Genomic DNA, 20508 nt, shown 5'->3' on the forward strand with positions numbered 1-20508 from the left:
TCTCCCAAACTCATCCACCAAGCCTTGCAGTTCCCTTTCCTTTTCACTTAACAATACAGTATCATCTGCAAACAACAGTACAGGGAGTTTCCAAACACTGCCCTTTCTCATTATGGCCGCTCCAACATCCACTGCCCTACCTTGTATCTCATTTATAATTCCATCCATATACAGATTGAACAACCACTGAGACATGACACATCCCTTTTTCAATCCATCAATCAGATAGGGAAATTTACTCAGTTCACTATCCACACGCTTTGCATCCTCAGCCCCCTCATACATACCCTTCACGGCATCAACAACTTCCCATTTACTCCATATATTCTTAATACTTTCCACAATCCTTTTCTATCCATCCTGTCAAATGCTTTCTCCAAATCTATGAAGGCCGCATACAACTTCTTTCCATCCTTTAGAAACTTTTCCACTAAAGATCTAAGAAGGAATATTTGATCTACTCAACCTCTTCCCTTCCTAAAGCCTCCCTGTTCTTCTCCAACTAATTCCTCTGTTACTTCCCTAACTCTGTCAATAAGTATCCTGCCAAATACTTTTCCTATTACACTAAGAAAACAAATTCCCCTATGATTACCACATACTTCCTTTTCCCTTTTTCCTTTGTACAGGGGAATAATTATTCCTGACTTCCAATCATCCGAAACTCTACCTTCCTCCCAGGCCAATCTGCTCATCTTCTACATCCATTCTACTACTATATCTCCCTCATGCTTAAGCATTTCACCAGACACTCCATCAATTCCTGAAGCTTTCGCTATTTAAATTTTCCTAATTTCTTCCTCAGCTTCCATCCTACTGATTTCTTCCTCTCTTCTCACATCTCTCCGTCTCCCAACCTTTCCCCAGGCACTTATACTCGTGTTACTTTCATTTTCTTTGTTTAACAATTCGTTAAAGTGTTCTCTCCATCTACTCACTTTTTATTCCTACTCTAATTATAATCTACCATTTTTATCTTTCACTCCCCAACTAACTTCTTTGGCACCCTGTCTAACTCTCTTTACCTCTTTCCAGAACATTTTCTTACATTCCCTCAACTTTACGCTCAATTACTTCCAAATTCTTCATCCACTCTCTTCTTACTCTCTCTTACTAATCTTTTCATATATACTGTGAGCATTTTTACACTTTTTTCTCGATTTTTTGATGTAGGTAGTGCGGAAAAGTTCTCATTTCATGAGAAAAAATTGTGCTAAAAGCATGCAATCTTTTACCATCCCAAGCTGATTGAAGTTTGAAAATTCACCCTCGAAATTAGGCAACAGATGTGATATATCCCGGTTAGATATTTTGATGTATTTTCCTTTTGGGTACTGCTGAAACCTATTGCTATACCTTGTAAATGGCACGTGCAAAGATGGATTGATATATGATAATATCTTCTACTGCCCCAAGTCGTCTGAAAAAATGATAACTAATAGATTTTTTTCAGTAGTTTTTTTTTTTTTAATCCTAAAATTCTACCATGATATCTATAATTTAGGGGTAGCTATAATATGAAAACTAAAAGCTTATATATCATTTGTGCAAAGGTACATCAATATACAATAATATCTTCCACTGCCCCAATTCAATGTTACTTATTTTCAGGAACTTGGTCAAAAAAACTGCATCTGTGACTACTTGTCAGAGTTCAGAATATACATTTTCTGTCTTTAAACTATTATTTAGTTGAATAGAATTTCATATACGGATTTTTGGTAATTTTTTCTCATTTATGTTGAGGAAAAAATAACCCACAACTCAGCAAGGACGTGGCTGTATTTCGAGTTCCGCCATACTCCAGCCCAACCACCCTACCATTGCTGGAACTATATATATGTTAAATTGCTTTTTAGTTTCAAGTCCACGCATTTGTTGGCGAGACAACAGAGTTAATTGAATAAATCCATCCCGGTTGCTTCTCCCACAAACTTTCTCAGAAGCCTCGGTAACAAGCTTAATCTAACGTTCCACTGCTTGAGTGTGACACGGAATATCCTTTGCTTTAAGACCGTGGAACATCACCTGTATGAATGAATTCCATGATATTTTTCTGTCTATGTTCCTTGTAAGAGGAGGTTCTGTCAGCTCCCAGGAATGCCAGTCAGCAATGTCATAATATAATTCAGAGTTGAAATATAGAGTGGGCAGTTTAAAAGCTCTCACACAATCTGGTGCTGAGCTTCGTGCCTTCAAGATCCTCCTCCAACCCAGCTCTCTAATGTGACTTCGTATGTAAACTGTCCACTCTAAATTTCGCGTACACAAGGAAACCATTCACTATGCTGGGAAGTATCTATATAACCAAATTTTGGCTGCAAGTGGTTTACTGGGTAATTATGGCGCTCCAATCGGATTGAGCTGGTGAAGATTTATATCCAAGGAATGGTTGGAGTTTATTGCTCACGTAATGCCACTCAGGGATGAGTGAAGCTGCGATCACTCTCATCTAAAATGTCAGAACCAAGCTGCCTAGCCCGGGGCTCCTACGCTCCTCATGGGGCAACGTAGGATTGGATGATAGATGGATGGATATACGAGTGTATATCTATCTATCTATCTATCTATATATATATAGATAGATAGATAGATAGATATAAATGTATGTGCTGTAAGAGGGTCCTGACAATTGGTATGTTGCTTACCTTACAACACGAACAGGATAAAGACCCTTCAGTCGGCGGTAGTGGTATTTATAAACCCAGGACTGGTGCTCCCTTGTGTTTAACTTAATCTGTATTGAGATAGTGACCTTAAGCTGTTTGTGTGTGTGTGTGTGTGTGTGTGTGTGTGTTCAACTGAGCAAATATCGATTGACTGTAAGAAGCATAATGTAAAAAAGTCCTACGAAACATTAGTTGCTCAAGAGATTACTGAAAACACTGAATGACCCTTGGCATATTAACTGTGTATGAACTACAATTCTATCATTTTGATTAGATTACATTACACCCAAGTGGAAACATGTTGCAAAAATGGGTCGAAGTTTTTTTAAAACCCTACGCAACTGCCGTGTCTTGTTAGGTAATAAATAAATGTATGCGTCATATGGTATAAAATATAATAATGCTCTGAGACATCATTTCAGTAACTGAGTCATCGGATAATGCTTCTAATGGTTTCTATGAATGTCTTCCCCAACACTGAACAAAGTCCTCTTCTGCTAGTAAGAAAAAAGTTTATAAGACATCATTGTGTTTCAGTCACAATATCTGCACGATCTACACCATGACCTGTACTAGAAGGAAGCTCCCCAACAATTCTTCCAAACCGACTTATATTGCTATTTATTACTTACTCTCCTCTTCAGTGTCATTAGAATAATTCCAGTACCATCATTTTCAAGATTTACATCTTTCAAATTGATATTAACTAGCCATATAACAATAAAAATCTCAAAGGAAGCGGTGCCAGTGCCTTCCTAACAGACGAGAATACATGCCAAAGGTTTATGAAGGAAGGTATCTGGGTGGGATTCACAAACTGAACCCCTTCCTACTGATGATGCATTTTCCTGGTTTATTCGTACTTCTTCCAAAAGATTTTGTTTACTATCGAAAAAACTTTTAGTGTCGGGAATAGAGAGGCTCTCCTATATCAACTACATCACATGACCCTTCGCAGAATAATGCCGTCCAAAGGTAAGAGGAATATAAGGAAATGTGCCGTCGCACTGAAGGAGTCATCATCACCTCAGTTTCGTAACTAAGATCAATTTAAATTAAAATCGGACCTTTTCATGAGAGAGAGAGAGAGAGAGAGAGAGAGAGAGAGAGAGAGAGAGAGAGAATCAGGGTTGCCCTTTCCCCTGTGCTCACGAATTACGAATGGTGAGGGAATGTCTGTAGTAAGTAATGTGAATGACTCTGGAAGTGTTTTAATGGTATGTATGAATTAGTCTGTATATGCCCTTAGTTGAACAAACAGGACGTGATTATATGGCAGCACTTAACTGAGCATAAACCAGTACCCGTTTTAAATGCCCTCCACGAAATTTATTGGAACTCTCGACTCGAGTTACATACATTGCGAAACAAGCACGCTACCGATTGTATCACTGCAGCTGCACAAAGAAGAACAAGAAGAAGAAGAAGAAGAAGAGAGAGAGAGAGAGAGAGAGAGAGAGAGAGAGAGAGGGAGAGAGAGAGTCCAGAAAACTTTCCTTTTAGCAATTTTTTTTTTTTTTTTTTTTTTTTTTGCCTTCAGAAATGTGGAAATTATGGGAAGAGGCTGCATTAGAGTCTCCTACTCCATCTTGTAAAAATGGATGATGCAAATTTATCAATCTCTCTCACAGTCAAATAAGGCTATGTACAGGAGAGGTGCATACAGGACAGGTGTGTGAAACGTCGTGTATATATCTTAGAAAAAATATCTTTGGTGACAATACATCTTTTACTTATTTTTACCTCACCTCTTTCTTACCTTCTTTATTTCTGTCATTTATTAAACCACTTAAACTTAACTAAACTAAATCGTCTGATGGTAGCATTAAAATTAACACATGAATATCATGGCAAGCGCAGTCTTCATGGAAGCTGTTTCTAATCCCCATAGTACGAGGACTCTCACACTTGTACAAAACCGTCTTCCAATGAAAGGAAAGGAAATGTACAGTATGTGCTGATGAGACGAGTCCGTGAATGAGATATTACATAAATAATTGCCACTCATCTGTGAATGACTTATTACATAACTAATTGCCACTCAGCTCTACACTGCATGCCACTATGTTAAATATTTAGCCTTTTCTCTCATACGAGTGTACTTCGCTATTTGAGTTTGGCAAACCCCCTAATTTTAAAGAGTTAACTGATTTTACTTGTTTGTTTGACTAGGATTTCCGCTGACCTATACATAAGAACCAAAAAATCTGTGTGAGTAAAATCTACATGCATCCCTAATGATGTAACTTTTATCTTACTTTCATTAAATAAAGAAATGAACACTCATATTACTTAATGTAGATTTTTCACTGCATCCTTCTTTCTCTCTCTCTCTCTCTCCATACTGTATCTATCTATCTATCTATCTATCTATCTATATATATATATATATATATATATATATATATATATATATATATATATATATATATATATATATATATATATATTGTTACGGAACAGAGAAAGATAATGTACACTTTAAGTGAGAATACTAAAAATCACTACTGTCCCGTAAAGTTCCAGGTTCAAAACAAAAGAGTAAGGTAAAATTACAAGTTAAAGTTTAATGCTCAAACTAACAACAAAACATTCAGGACTCATAAGGACAATGCAATGGCAAAAAACAGGTTAAACATATGGTTAACTGCAATAGCCTCTATTAACATGAAATAAGCAAGAGTAAATTTACCTAAGTCAGCCCTGATAAAATGAAAATACACTGGGTAATGCTCAGTTAATGCAAGATAAATTATTACAGATACAAAATAATATAAAAAATGACTGACAAAAAGAACCTTTACATAAATCACAAAAACCTTACTAGGCCTAAGAATCAACACCCTATGCTACACAGTACAAGAACAAAATGCAATATCACTTATACTCAAATTACACAGCTGCTAGATGATTGGAGACTTACTGAGCACTCACAACAATAACTGTACAGGGGAAGACAGAGATGTGAACAAAATGAGGAGCAGATCTAAGTGTCAATTGATGTAGAGACTGAGCTCATTATATAGGGGCCAGCAGAGCTTGATACAACTTGTAAGAAGGATGCGCAAATGAAGCCATGGGGACAAAGAGTTGACAATCCCGCTCTGAACAACAGAAAGGACGACTTACTCTACTATAACGGTAGAAGGGGGGGACTGAGGCAGAACACGCTCGTGATCAAACATGCAACATACTGTGCGTTTAAAATTACACAAAGGATGATGAAATCATAGGTTATGGAACACCTCCCCACAAAGAAAAAGAAATTTACAAAGGAAAATTCTTATTACTCTAAAACAATCTGTCTAAAGTCTAGATAAGCAATCTGCAATAACATTTTCTTTCCTAGTGTTACAAAACATGAGATCTCCCTAGCACGTTCAGTCATAGGTACTTGCCAGTATCCCTTTAACAAATCAAACTTACTTATGTACCTAGCCTTTCCGATCTTGTCTATGCAATCTTCCACGCGAGGGAGAGGGTAAGTGTCTGTTTTGGTTATCTGATTAACACGTCTGTAGTCGATGCAAAGCCGCTGTGACCTACCTGGCTTAGGGACTAGAGTGACAGGAGAACTCCACTCGCTCTGACAGGGCTCAATCATCTTGTGGTCCAACAGGTAGCCAAGCTCCTTCTGGATGAGAGGAACTTTCACTGGGTTCACACTGTAAGGAGGCAATTTAATTGGCTTTGCGTCTCCAACATCGACATCATGCATCAACACAGTGGTTCTTCCTGGAGTGGCACGGAACACTTGCGGGTACTCCTGCAGTAATGCCGAAAACTCCTTCCTTTCCTCGGGAGCTAGATGAGAAAGCTTAGTCTGGAGATCATTCATGATATCAGGATTCTTCCCCAAACTATCACTCAGGCTCATGCTGCAGCATGGGAGAACTTTACTTGCAGACTCGGGTGGAACAGCTACAGTGAAGACTGGATTATTTTCGTCCCGCCTGTGATATAACTTTAGCATGTTGATGTGACAAAGTTGCTTGTTCTTTCTACGATCTGGTGTGGCGATGACATAGTTGACATCACTGAGTTTCTTCTCCAAGAAATAAGGACCACTAAACTTGGCTTGAAGAGGTTGCCCATGAACCGGTAGCAGAATCAAAACCGATCTCCTGGCTGAAAGTGGCGTAACCTGGACTTCTTATCATACCAAGTCTTCATCTTCTCCTGAGCAGCTCCTAAATTCTCTCTCGCCAGCTGTAAAGCAGTGAACAGCCGTTCTTTGAACTTCATCACATACTCCAGCAGGTTGATGTCATCTTCCTCCGACAGCCAACATTCCTTGAGTAGCTTAAGGGGTCCTCTTACTTCATGGCCAAACAGTAGTTCAAAAGGTGAGAAGCCCAGTGATTCATTTGGAGATTCTCTTGCGGCAAACACAACGAATGGAAGACCTTTATCCCAGTCTTTCTGATGTTCCAAACAGTATTTCTTGAGCATCGATTTGAGTGTTTGATGATATCTCTCCAAAGCTCCTTGGGTCTGGGGATGGTAAGCTGAAGACGTGATCTGAGTGATGCCCAACTCTTTCAGAGACTGCTTGAAAACATTTGACATGAAATTACTTCCCCGGTCTGACTGTACCTCCTTGGGCAGACCAAACTTTGTGAAGAACCCTAGCATTTCCTTAACCACGTTCTTTGCTGAGATATTTCTAAGTGGAATGACTTCAGGATAACGAGTAGCCATATCAATCAGGGTCAACACATAAGAAAATCCTGAAGAAGTCTTAGGAAGAGGGCCCACAATATCCACCAACACACGGGTGAAAGGCGCCTCAAAAGGAGGAATGGGAACTAGAGGTGCAACCTTTTCGGTCTGATTACACTTCCCCACAACTTGACAGGTGTGACAAGACTTACAATACCAGGAAACTTCCCTTAAGATACCTGGCCAGTAGAAGTGTTTCAAAATGCGTGCCACAGTCTTCCTCACTCCAAGGTGGCCTGCCAAACTGGAATCATGAGCCACTCTAATGATATCCTGCCTACAAACACGAGGGATGACAACTTGATGTACAACCTCCCATTCACAGTCGGCTGATGCTGTAGGGGGTCTCCACTTCCTCATAAGCACTCCTGACTTTATATAATAACAAGTAGAAGCACCGGCTGACTCTTCCTCACTGCAAGCAGAGTTAGCTAGACCTTTCAACTCAGGGTCAGCAACCTGCAACTCAACCAACTCTTGACGAGACAAATTATCAACACTACGGGGTACTGCCTCATCTGGTGAGTGGTCCGAATTAGGAAGAAAAGTGTCAGCTAGGATAACATCATCATCATCATTATCCTCTAAATCACCAGTAACTTTAGACTTAGCCCTAGTGACAGCACATGCAGGGAACACGTCAGGGACATCGCAATCCCGGGTCGCAGCCACTGGCTCACTAGACAACTGAGGAGCTGGACACACTTGACTTCCACCAATATCATTTCCAAGTAAGAAAGTTACACCTGACATTGGGAGTGTTTCAACCAACCCAACCATAACGGAACCATTAACAAAACCAGACTCTAAATTCACTCTGCACAGAGGGACAGAGAAGTAATTATTCCCTACACCTTGTAAGATTACAATTTCACCAGAGGAATTAACATTAGAGCCTAGAACACTGGTCAGCATAAGGGATTGGCAAGCACCTGTATCACGATATATTTTAACTGATTTCCTGTCATTACTGTCCAGAGGACTGACAAAACCATCAGACAGGAAATTAGCACATGAACTCTTGAGAGTGTCACCCACGTTACTGCTCAAAAGAGGAGCTCCATCATGAGAATTTAAGTTACCCCTCAAAGCAGGTTCAGTTAACTCAGTTAAAGAATTCTGGGAACTCTCAAGAGTGGACACTAGACCAATTGACTGAATATTTAAAGACTCCTTTTTGTTCACATCACGCTGTCTCCTGAAACATTTCTCCGTAGTATGACCAAGCTTACTACAATAAGTACATTTACTTTTCTTAAATCTAGAGGTGAAGCTGGTATTTACTTCCTGAGAAACATCATCTTTATTCTCTTTCCTGTTACCTGTACCCTGAGTAGAGGCAACGTACTTACACTCAGCTTTCCTTCTAAAATATCTCTTGTGAGTGAGAACATATTCATCAGCTAAAACTGCAGCATCAGACAAATTATCTATTCTTTTCTCATCAAGATATAGGCTTACATCTTTACTAATACACCTCTTGAAGTCCTCCAGCAAAATCATCTGGTTAAATTTACCGAAATCAGATTCCACATTCTTAGAATTTAACCACTTCTCTAACAGATCTTCTTTGATTTTTGCATACTCAACATGGGATTGCTTATCTTGCTTATAAGTTGTCCTAAATTTTACTCTATAGGCTTCAGGAACAAGCTCATAGGCCTTAAGAATCAAGCTCTTAACTACATCATAATTATCAGATTGATCCTGAGGCAAAGATGCAAAAGTTACTTGAGCTTTACCGATGAGAACAGTTTGAAGGAGTACTGGCCAATACTTTTAGGGCAAATTAAAACCTGTAGCTACCCTCTCAAACAACTGAAGATACTTTGTTAAATCAGATTCATTAAAAGGAGGGACAAGTTTAACATTTTTAGCCACATCAAAATCATCAGAGCTAGATGATCCAGTTCCACCTTGTTTCATGCGATACTCATGGTCTGCCTGAATCCTGGCAAGTTCAATTTGTGCCTGTATCTGTGCCTCCTGAATACGAGCCTGAGACTCCGCCTCCTTAGCATTTGCCTGAAATTCAGCCTCCTGAATACGAGCCTGAGACTCCGCCTGCTTAGCCTGAGACTCCGCCTCCTTAGCCTGAGACTCAGCCTCCTTAGCACGTGCTTGAAATTCAGCCTCCTTAACACGAGACTTCTGCAGGGCTAGCTGTAACTTAGCTAATTCAATCTGTGTTTGCTCATTTGGAGGAGTTACATTAAACAAGCTTTCATTAATCATGCCAACAATTTGATCTTTAGAATGATGAGAGTGAACTGCAATTCCCAATTGTTGAGCAACAAGCTTAAGTTCATTCTTTGTTCTGTTTTCTACATCCAACACTGTTTGCACATTTGACAAAAATCTTTGGCTTCATCAAGTGTAGTAATAGTAGACATCATGAATAAGTAACAGTCACAAAATATCAAGCAATATCCTTATGATAATATCCTGAATATCCTGATATGAGGTCGCCAAATTTATGTTACGGAACAGAGAAAGATAATGTACACTTTAAGTGAGAATACTAAAAATCACTACTGTCCCGTAAAGTTCCAGGTTCAAAACAAGAGTTAGGTAAAATTACAAGTTAAAGTTTAATGCTCAAACTAACAACAAAACATTCAGGACTCATAAGGACAATGCAATGGCAAAAAACAGGTTAAACATATGGTTAACTGCAATAGTCTCTATTAACATGAAATTAGCAAGAGTAAATTTACCTAAGTCAGCCCTGATAAAATGAAAATACACTGGGTAATGCTCAGTTAATGCAAGATAAATTATTACAGATACCAAATATTATCCGCACACACCACAAAGCCAGTCAGGAGACAGGACGTGTGTGCTGGGCATTCCCCAGGTCCTGTTCTCCCCATTTACTCTTTTTTAATCAGCCCATACACCACTGACCGGGCTAATGTATGGCCCGGCCTGCACTATATGTGCAGGGAATCTTTAAACGAACGAAACGAACGAAATATTATCAAAAATGACTGACAAAAAGAACCTTTACATAAATCACAAAAACCTTACTAGGCCTTAGAATCAACACCCTATGCTACACAGTACAAGAACAAAATGCAATATCACTTATACTCAAATTACACAGCTGCTAGATGGTTGGAGACTTACTGAGCACTCACAACAATAACTGTACAGGGGAGGACAGAGATGTGAACAAAATGAGGAGCAGATCTAAGTGGCAATTGATGTAGAGACTGAGCTCATTATATAGGGGCCAGCAGAGCTTGATACAACTTGTAAGAAGGACGCGCAAATGAAGCCATGGGGACAAAGAGTTGACAATCCCGCTCTGAACAACAGAAAGGACGACTTACTCTACTATAACGGTAGAAGGGGGGGACTGAGGCAGAACACGCTCGTGATCAATCATGCAGCATACTGTGCGTTAAACATTACACAAAGGATGATGAAATCATAGGCTATGTAACAATATATATATATATATATATATATATATATATATATATATATATATATATATATATATATATATATATATTCACCTCACATTTTCCATCATAAAAACTGTTTCAATATTATATGCGGAGCACCTCTTACAGTGACTGTCCGTCTGCCACTCACTAACGATTATCAGACGTGTAGTTTTGCACTCCCGCAGAATTTTGCTGCTTTAATGATGCCACACCGCACCACACTTCGTCCCACCCCACTGCAGCCCCTGCTCACACTGTACCAACAAAATCTGAGTACCTCACCATACCAACCACTCACACCCTGCGAAAAGAAGTACCACACACCACCACAGCACTCACACTGTTCCAGCACAATAACCACACCTTACAACACCATCGGCTCACACTATACCAAGAAAATTACCATACCTCACCACACCGCACCATACCACCCGCTTACTTTACCTCACCACACCACACCAGGGGCATCTGCTGAAATACCCTTTGTTGCCCCAAATCTATGACTTTTGTAGCTGTTACCATTCTGATCAAGTTTTAATGCACGGTATCTTATTCTTACTTGTCTTGTTAAACCTCATCGCTATACACCAGTGTTTAAAATATTAGGATGATACAAATTCTCCAGAGGCAGACCCTCTCTCCAATCGTCAGAATTTGTTGACCATGTCACAGATGTGGTAGCAGGAATAACAGTGTCAGTGTATTCTAATGAAGGAGTTCAGTTGGAACAGTAATAAACAACATGAAGCTTTACTGCCTGTCCACAGTAATTGCTCAATAACTGAAAACTATACTGAATAACTCTCAGATCCGTTACTGCATCAACTGTAAAGTACCTGTAATTTTGAGCAGCATCATTCCTCTGCCACCTTTCGTCTTCAACAGTACTGAGAGGAAATACATAAAATTGGCAATAATAGTTAGCATATATAGTAAGCTTCCATTACTACACGAACCAAATTTCGTGTTATGTCCCGTGTCTTTAAGTGTTTTATTATTATTATTTTTTTAATGATCAAACAATTGTGTCAGCTAAATTCGTCACCCTCCCAGCCCTCTCCAAAAAGTGCGACCTTGTTCATTTTGAGGTGACTGGGCGATTTTTAAAATCCAGGATCTGCGTGTGTTCATTGCCTTTTCATTTCGCATGAGATACATTATCACCGAAATTCTTTCGAATAACAAAATGCCGTATAGCTCCAACATTCACAAAGGACCAGCCATGCAAAAGCCAATACACCTTTAGATAATAAAAATTTAAAAAGTTCTTTCATCCCCTAAGGAGAGGGTGTGAAACTCTCGTAGCCCATTTTCGCCTAAATAGTGTTGGTAGTGGCTAGAGACCCCAACACTTGAATCTAAACACACACACACACACACACACACACACACACACACACACACACATTGCATAGTACTAACGTTTATTCCTACACAAAGAGTCGTGTGCATTTTTGAGGTACATTATGTGCATAATCAGGAGCGTGAAAACTTCGTCGGCCTCAGGGATGTGGGAGTGGATGCAATGCCTTATTTACTGCCAATACTGGTGATACTTTCTTGTGTTATTTCGTTTACTTCTTCCGTCCGATTCAATTCGGGATTAATACCCAATGTCAGTTTTGATTAAATGCCATGCTGTATCACTCAGGTTGGTGCATTGGTTTTATCGCAGATCTTTTTTCTACTCCATAGCTCGATGTGAGTGAGCAAGACACCACTTGTCTCAAGGAGAATGAAGAGGAAAAGGATTAACTACCAATGGAAAGCATTAGGACAGAAGACATTTTTATAAATAGCCGTGGTAATGTTATACCAAAGAATGGGGTTATTTACTCGCATTGTACTTATGGGATTTGTTGTGATATTCTGGGTTCTATAATACCCTGTTGTACAATAGGGCTACACAGTTTTGTTATGCACGTTGAGGCGTGTTGCTGGATCTCCTATGAAAGTTTGTTCGCCAGACTGTTGCCTGTCCCCGCCTTGGGTTGAAATCCTGTCATTTGAAACAACAGACGATCTTCAACTACTTATCTTCATCCGTCAGGTATAAATTTTTTTATATAAACACATGCCCTATCAATATAAATGCTACTTCCTTCATTCCTCGGCTATAAGATTCTGTCTGTCTGTCTGTCTGTCTGTCAGAAGAAACAAGGCTTACTGGGGACTCAATTGTACGCGGTCGGCTAGACGAATTTTGTGGACGCGCCCCCAGCAGCAGAAAGAGGTACTATATTCCAGGAGGCAGACTATGTGACATCACAGAAGCCTGCGATGAGGTCACAAAAGACGCAAATGATAAAACTCTACACGTCATCCATATTGGTACATACCTGTACGATCTGACGCACAACAGATCGGAGGAATTGCTAGCAAATTATCATGATATGATAAAACGACTTAAAACAAAGTCCACTGATGTAATAATATCTGGTATACTCTCAAGGATCAAGGCAGAGAATAGTTTTTATGATAAGGCCTGCAGAACAAATAACTGTCTCAAATCTCTGCACGCAAGAAGGAGTTGACTTTGCCAATCTGTGACACCAGTTTTATTAGCAGCATTCTGTATTCCAGAAGGATGGTCTCCATTTGAACTCGGTAGGAGCGGCATGGCTAGGTAAACTTTTACATGATAAAGTTGCCCTCTTCAAATAAAAAACGCTGAACGTCCAGGAGCAGCAACCTAAACGTAAATACCTGCAAAGTCAGTTCATCAACTGTTTGGGATGGAATGAGAGTCTGCTATGTTAATGAACGTAGTCTGCACAAGTCTGAGGATTTATAATCTCTTATTTACCTAGAAAACTATGACACTGTTGGCATCACAGAGTCCAGGAATAACACATCTGACCATGACTTTTTAGCGGAATACTCATTAACAGGGTACAATATTTTCAGCTGTGAGTTTCAGCTGGTGCCGGTGTTTTACTATATGTGAAAACTAGTCTCCAACCCCTTGTGCTCTCCAAACCCAGTATTACCAACATAGATGCCAGTTACATTCAGCTGAATATTAATTCACACAAAATAAATATATGTCTCGTCTATCGTCCTCCACCACAGTCAACTGAGACAGATGAAAAGCTTTATGATGAAATTGCAGAAATTTGTTGTCAGGAGGATAGCGTAATTTTTGGAGACTTTAATCTACCGGTTACAAAGTTGGGTGAACCGCTAACGGCACACTCAGGAAAAGATCTTTACATGAATCTTCAAGAAAGCACCCTTTCCCAGCATGTAGAATACCCAACGATAGGAAAGACTATCCTAGACATCATCTTAACTACAAATGGTAACCTAGTCAACAACGTTGAAATCAGACTGAGTTTAGTTCCAGTGATCATCGAATTATACAGTTTAATATTACTACTCAAAAAGTTAAAGAAACAGAGAGCAAAGAAAAGGTCCCAGACTATCACAGAGCGGATTTCACCAGGCTGAGAGCGCTAAATGTAACTACAGATTGGAATGAAATATCTGAAACGATGACAAAAACCAAGCATGGGAAATACTCATAAAAAAATATAATCAAGCAGTAAAGTCATGTATGCCAATGCGTAACAGGCGTCCGGCTGGTAATAGTAAAACCAAAGTGGTGGTCCAGTGATATTCAAAGTAATTTAATAGCCATAAAAAGCCATACCATAAATATAAAACTACACATAATAATGATGATAAATTACAGTACGAGAATCTACGCCACATATCGAAAAGACTTATCAAACAAAGCAAAAGAGCACTAGAGATCCACATTGCTAAGACGTGCAAATCAAATCCTACAGAATTTTACAATTACACTAGAAAGAAAAAGGTTATGACTACATCAATAGACCCTTTAGAAACGAACAATGGCAAACCCACAGAAAATGAGGTTGAAAGGGCGAACATTCTTAACGATAACTTTGCGTCTATTTTCACAGTAGAAAACACCACCAGAAACCTACTGTTACCCACAAACCAAGCAAACAGCGCAGTCCTGTGTAACTGTGCTATCCACAATAGCGATATCCTTTAAGCCAGAAATACTATGATCATAAACAAAGTTCCTGGCCCTAACAAAATATCACCGAGAATTCTCAAAGAAGCAAAAAATGAGTTACTGCTGCCACTCTCTGTCTTATTCAGAGTATCGTTATGTACTGGGAAACTTCCATGTGAATGGAAACTAGCAAATGTAAAACCAATTTTCAAAAAAGGAAATAAGTCGCACCCAGGAAATTATAGACCAATAAGCTTAACATCAATAGTGTGCAAGTTAATGGAAAAAATCATTAGGGATAAAATAGCTAATTGTCTAGAAGAAAATAATATAATTAAAGACTCGCAGCATGGATTCATACATCGTCTTTCATGCTTAAGTTTGTGAATTTCTTCCATGATGTTTACAAATCATATGATGACTCAAGAGCAGTAAAAATAATTTACCTCGACTTTCAGAAAGCATCTGACACTGTCCCTCACAAGAGTCTCATGAGCAAAATAGAAGCACGTGGAATAAAAGGAAATACGCAGAAATGGTTACAAGACTGGCTTTCAGACCGAAAACAGCGAGTTGTGATAAACGGAAAGCAATCCAAGTGGCGTAATGTCATTAGCGGCTTTGCCCGAGGATCAGCACTCGGACCGATACTTTTTATTATTTATGTAAACGATATTGGTGAAGGTCTAAATTGTAAAGTATCCAAGTTTGCAGATGAAACTAAAGTAACCAGTAAAGTAACTTCAAAATTACAGTGGCAGCAGTTACAAAATGACCTTAATACTTTAGCAAGCTGGGCATAAAAATGGCAAATGAAATTCAACACAGAAAAATGTAAAGTACTTTACATTGGAAGTAACAACTTACATGCGAATTACAAAATGAATAATATCCAGTTATCAGGAACAGACAACGAAAATGATCTTGGTGTGATAATATCAAATGACCTAAAACCGAGTAAGCAGTGCACTGAGGCGGTTAAAACTGCAAACAAGCAGGTGGGTTCTATTGGAAGAACTTTAGAGTTTAAATCGGAAAAAGTCATACTTGCCTTGTACAACTCTCTAGTGAGCCTCCATCTTGAGTATTGTGTGCAATTCTGGTTTCCGTACTACAGAAAGGACATAGAAAAATTAGAGAAAATACAGGGAAGAATCACAAAAATGATACCACGACTTAGAAACAAACCATATGGGGAACGCCCTGAAGAACTTAAATTATTTAGCCTAATGAAGCACAGGTTAAGAGGTGACCTTATTGAAGTTTTCAAAATCATGAAGGGATGTGACAACTTAGACATGAATAAATATTTTGAAACAGACCAGTCTAGTCAAACCAGAAGTAATGGCTGCAGAATTATTGGAAAGCATTTCCAATCCCATGAAGCAAAATACTTCTTCTTCAATAGAATTATAAATATCTGGAACAGATTACCCTCAGATACCATGAACAGTATCTCAGTTAAGACATTCAAAAACAAAATAGACAAGTATTTGCACGAGAATCCTCAGCTGACTCTTTTTCTGTCTGAATAACTTGCTTTTATAGTTATGCGTAACTTCATTCCCCTTTTGTCTACAAGAAACACCGTACACAATGTACCCGTACATAACGTCGCATCACATTATATATTTTTAAATTTATTCAATGAAAATAAAGTAATATAAGCACAGATGAGGATCTGCACAGATAGCTCTGAGTTAACGGACACTACTCTTACTTCTGACCTGTGATGGGCTGTGGATCACTGAGGGTCCCTGTTAGCCAAGTGACCACCATCAGGATTTTTTTTTAATGTACCAGGGGTCACTGCTTCAAGAGGAAATTTGAGTACTTGTCTCACATGTGAGAGTTCCTTGTCTCAGTGGAGTAAACGGAGCTAGGGCCTGACTGACTGCTGCCTATCTTGAAAGCACCAGGCAAGGCCGCTGCACCACCCCTAAACATTCACAATGTGCACTGTGCAGTCCTCTCATGTCTGCAAGACACCCCATACACTTAACATACACTTATATAGTGTCGCGTCACGTCATTATACATTTTTCAATTTACTCAATGCAAATAAGATAATATAAGCACAGATTAGGATCTGCACAGATAGCCCTGAGTTAACAGTCACTACTCTTACTTTCGACCTGTGATGGGCTGTGGATTACTGTGGGTCCCTGTTGGACAAGTGACCATCAGTTTTTTTTTTTTTTTAAGGTACCAGGGGTCACAGCTTCAGGAGGAAACATGTGTAGTTGTCCTACATGGGAGAGTTCCTTGTCTCAGGAGTGAACGGAGCTAGGGCCTGATTGACTGCTGCCTACCTTAAAAGCGCCAGGCAAGGCTGCCGCACCATCCCTAAACATCCACACTCCGCACTGTGTAGTTTCCACTTTATGTCTACAGACGCCCCATTAACCCAACATATCCGTTTATAATGTCACGCCGTAACTCTTACTTTATTTGATTACAATGGAGTCTATTTTATCCGAAATTCTTTTAACCGTAATATGCCATTAACCGTAAGTTTTACTACTACGTTCTCAATTGAATCAACTGCAAAAATCAGAAATCTATCCGAAAATTCAAACACGGCGGGCTTGTTTCGCGCCACTAGCATTAGTTTACGGTTGCTCTGCTAGTCACTACAACAGCGTTTCTTATCCTGGGGTGCTAGCACTCCCAGGAGGTGCTGAAATCAATTTTAGGAGGTGCTGGAAAATGCTGCATTATATTTTTTCTTACTGGATTTGCTTAGTATTGACATCCTTGATTTTTTTTTTTTTTTTTTGACAGTATAAAATTAACTGTCAGGCAGTACTTAACTTTACTTTAACCATGCAGTAGTGTAGCAACTGCAGTCCCAGTAACTAGATGTAGAGGGGTGCTGGACTGAGACCTTATTACAAAGAGGGTGCTGAGGTCGGAAAAGATTAAGAAACGCTGCTCTAGAACGAGCGTTGATTGCGCCAGCCCCCATCCACCACCTTAGAAGATTTCGATGATGTGGGAGATGATGTGGATGATGTGGAAATGACTGAATAAGGAAACAGAAAATATGATAAAACAATCAGGTTTAAGACTTTATTTGTTCGAATTGTTTACAGTGAATTACGTAATTGTTTTGGTGAAGGTTTACGTTTATTTGAGTGAAGATTTATTTATGTTGACAGTTTCTATTACAGTTACAAAAGTGCAGTTACATACATAGTTACTACAGTGTATTAAGTGTTCTGGTGATGGTTGAGTGGCTTTTGGGGTGGTGGTGGTGGTGGTGGTCTAGACGTCGCCAGAAATGGGTGATGGGTGAGTGCAATATTGTTCCCTTGTGTCCTACATATTATTACAGTATCTTTTATCCGAAAAAAAAAAATCGATTAAACGAAACTTTGAAAGTCCCATGATTTTCAGATAAAAGAGACTCCACTGTACTTTCTCCTTCAGGTTACTCAAAGGGATAGCTTATAGATAAAGTATTATAGAATGTGACTTTTCATTTCCAGTATTTCCTGTGAAATGTTCATGTCAGTTTTTCCATGCTGCATGGTGGTTCTTCCAACTTTTTCCTGGAAGGTTTGGGGGTGCGGGGAGCCTTCTCACTTTACTCTCCTTATCCTTCAGCATGTAGAGTTAGATCTTGTAGTCATAGTCTTCTCTGTAAAAAGCAGCCTCGAAAGGACCATAAGGTCTCTTGCTGTTTGCTTTCCTATATAATCCTATGTAATCCTATGTCTGTCTGTCTGTCTGTCTATCTGTCTCTGTCTGTCTGTCTGTCTGTCTGTCTCTGTCTGTCTGTCTGTCTGTCTGTCTGTCTCTCTCTCTCTCTCTCTCTCTCTCTCAAATGTGGCCTTACCTTTTCAACGGAATGCAGTCAACAGAAGTTTCATCCGACGTTCACCCTAACCCACTACTGCAGTAGACTCTCTTCTTATGCCTCATATATACAATACCACTGGCTTTCCCGGCGTCGATCAATCAATGTGTGTGTGTGTGTGTGTGTGTGTGTGTGTGAGGAACTCACACTGACATTTACTTTCATATGTCTCAGTTGTATTACTCTGATACATTTGTCTTTTTTATGCCATAGATCGATTCTGAATTCACTGATGAAAAGATTCAGGAACTGTTAAAGTATAAATACCCTTCAGTATGGATAATAAACATGTATTCGGTTTGATTTTCCTCTTACATGTAGATGTTTAATAATGGGCAACAAAAAAATATTACCTCACTTACTGTAGTTAACATTCTGAGCCACTGGTGAAGTATTCCAGTATGTTTGGCAACCAAAAAGCCCTGTACTCTTGAAGAGTATGATGTAATGAGTGAAATAAAAAAATATATCCATAATTTATTTTAAACCAAAAAATAATTTTTATGTATGTTGAAAACAAAAGCACAACCAAATTTAACATATCAAATGCCTTTCTTCAATTATATTAGCTAATAGAATGTCATATCACACCTAGCACTATAAACGAGCACAGGGACTTCTTGATTACTGTTCCCTATATAAAACAACCGGTGTAATAATGCACATATATTGTATAAAACACTATGATACAGGATGGTATATAGCCTTAGATACTACTTTGATAAGTCCATGTGTTGCCGGATTTGGGCATTTTCACGTGAATCAGACTAAAATAATGGATGTTGTGTGAAAAGTATTTAGCGAAAGGCAAGGATGTGTTTTGGGCATTTATGGATTTAGAGAAAGCGTATGATATAATTGATAGGGAGGCTTTGTGGACTGTTTTAAGATTGTATGGACTTGATGGTAGGTTACTAAAAGGGGTGAAAAGTTTTTATGTAAATAGTAGAGCGTGTGTAAGAGTGGGAAATGCTGTGAGTGATTGGTTTCCCGTGAGAGTGGGGCTGCGACAGGGATGTGTGATGTCGCCTTGGTTGTTTAATATTTACATGGATGGTGTTGTAAGGGAGGTGAATGCAAGAGGTTAGGTGGAGGTCTGAGTCTGGTGAATGTTGATGGTTGAGAATGGAATCTGAAGCAGCTGCTGTTTGCAGATGATACTGCACTGGTGACTGATTCAGAGGAGAGATTGAGACAGTTGGTGGAGGAGTTTGGAAGGGTGTGTGAAAGGAGGAAATTGAAAGTAAATGAGAATAAGAGTAAAGTGATGAAGTGTACGAGGTTGATAGATGGTAGGGGGATGAATATAGTTTTGAATGGTGAGTTGCTTGAGGAGGTAGATTGTTTTAAATATCTAGGGTCACATGTTGCTGTGGATGGAAGAATAGATGCAGAAGTGAAGTTTAGAATAAATGAAGTAGGAAAGGTGCTGGGAGGAATGAAAAAAGTGTTTAAATGTCGTTCGCTTAGAATGGATGTAAAGAGAAGGCTGTATGAGGGTGTTGTGGTACCGACTGCGTTATATAGGGCTGAAACATGGAATGTGGGTGTAGCAGAGAGGAAAAGTTTGAATGTAATGGAGATGAGATGTCTGAGGAGTATGTGTGGAGTGATGCGTATGGATCGAGTGCGAAATGATGAAGTGCGAAGGAGAACTGGAGTTGTTCGGGAGATGGCTGGTAGAGTTGAGCAGAGGGTGTTGCAATGGTTTGGGCATATGAAGAGAATGGATAATGAGCGATTGGTGAAAAAGATAACTAGATCTGATGTGAGAGGTGTAAGACTGAAAGGAAGACCACGAATAGGATGGAT

Source organism: Coenobita brevimanus, chromosome 50 (assembly GCF_032717465.1).
Source record: "Coenobita brevimanus isolate Jiangsu-jjx chromosome 50, ASM3271746v2, whole genome shotgun sequence".
NCBI classification, from domain to species: domain Eukaryota; kingdom Metazoa; phylum Arthropoda; class Malacostraca; order Decapoda; family Coenobitidae; genus Coenobita; species Coenobita brevimanus.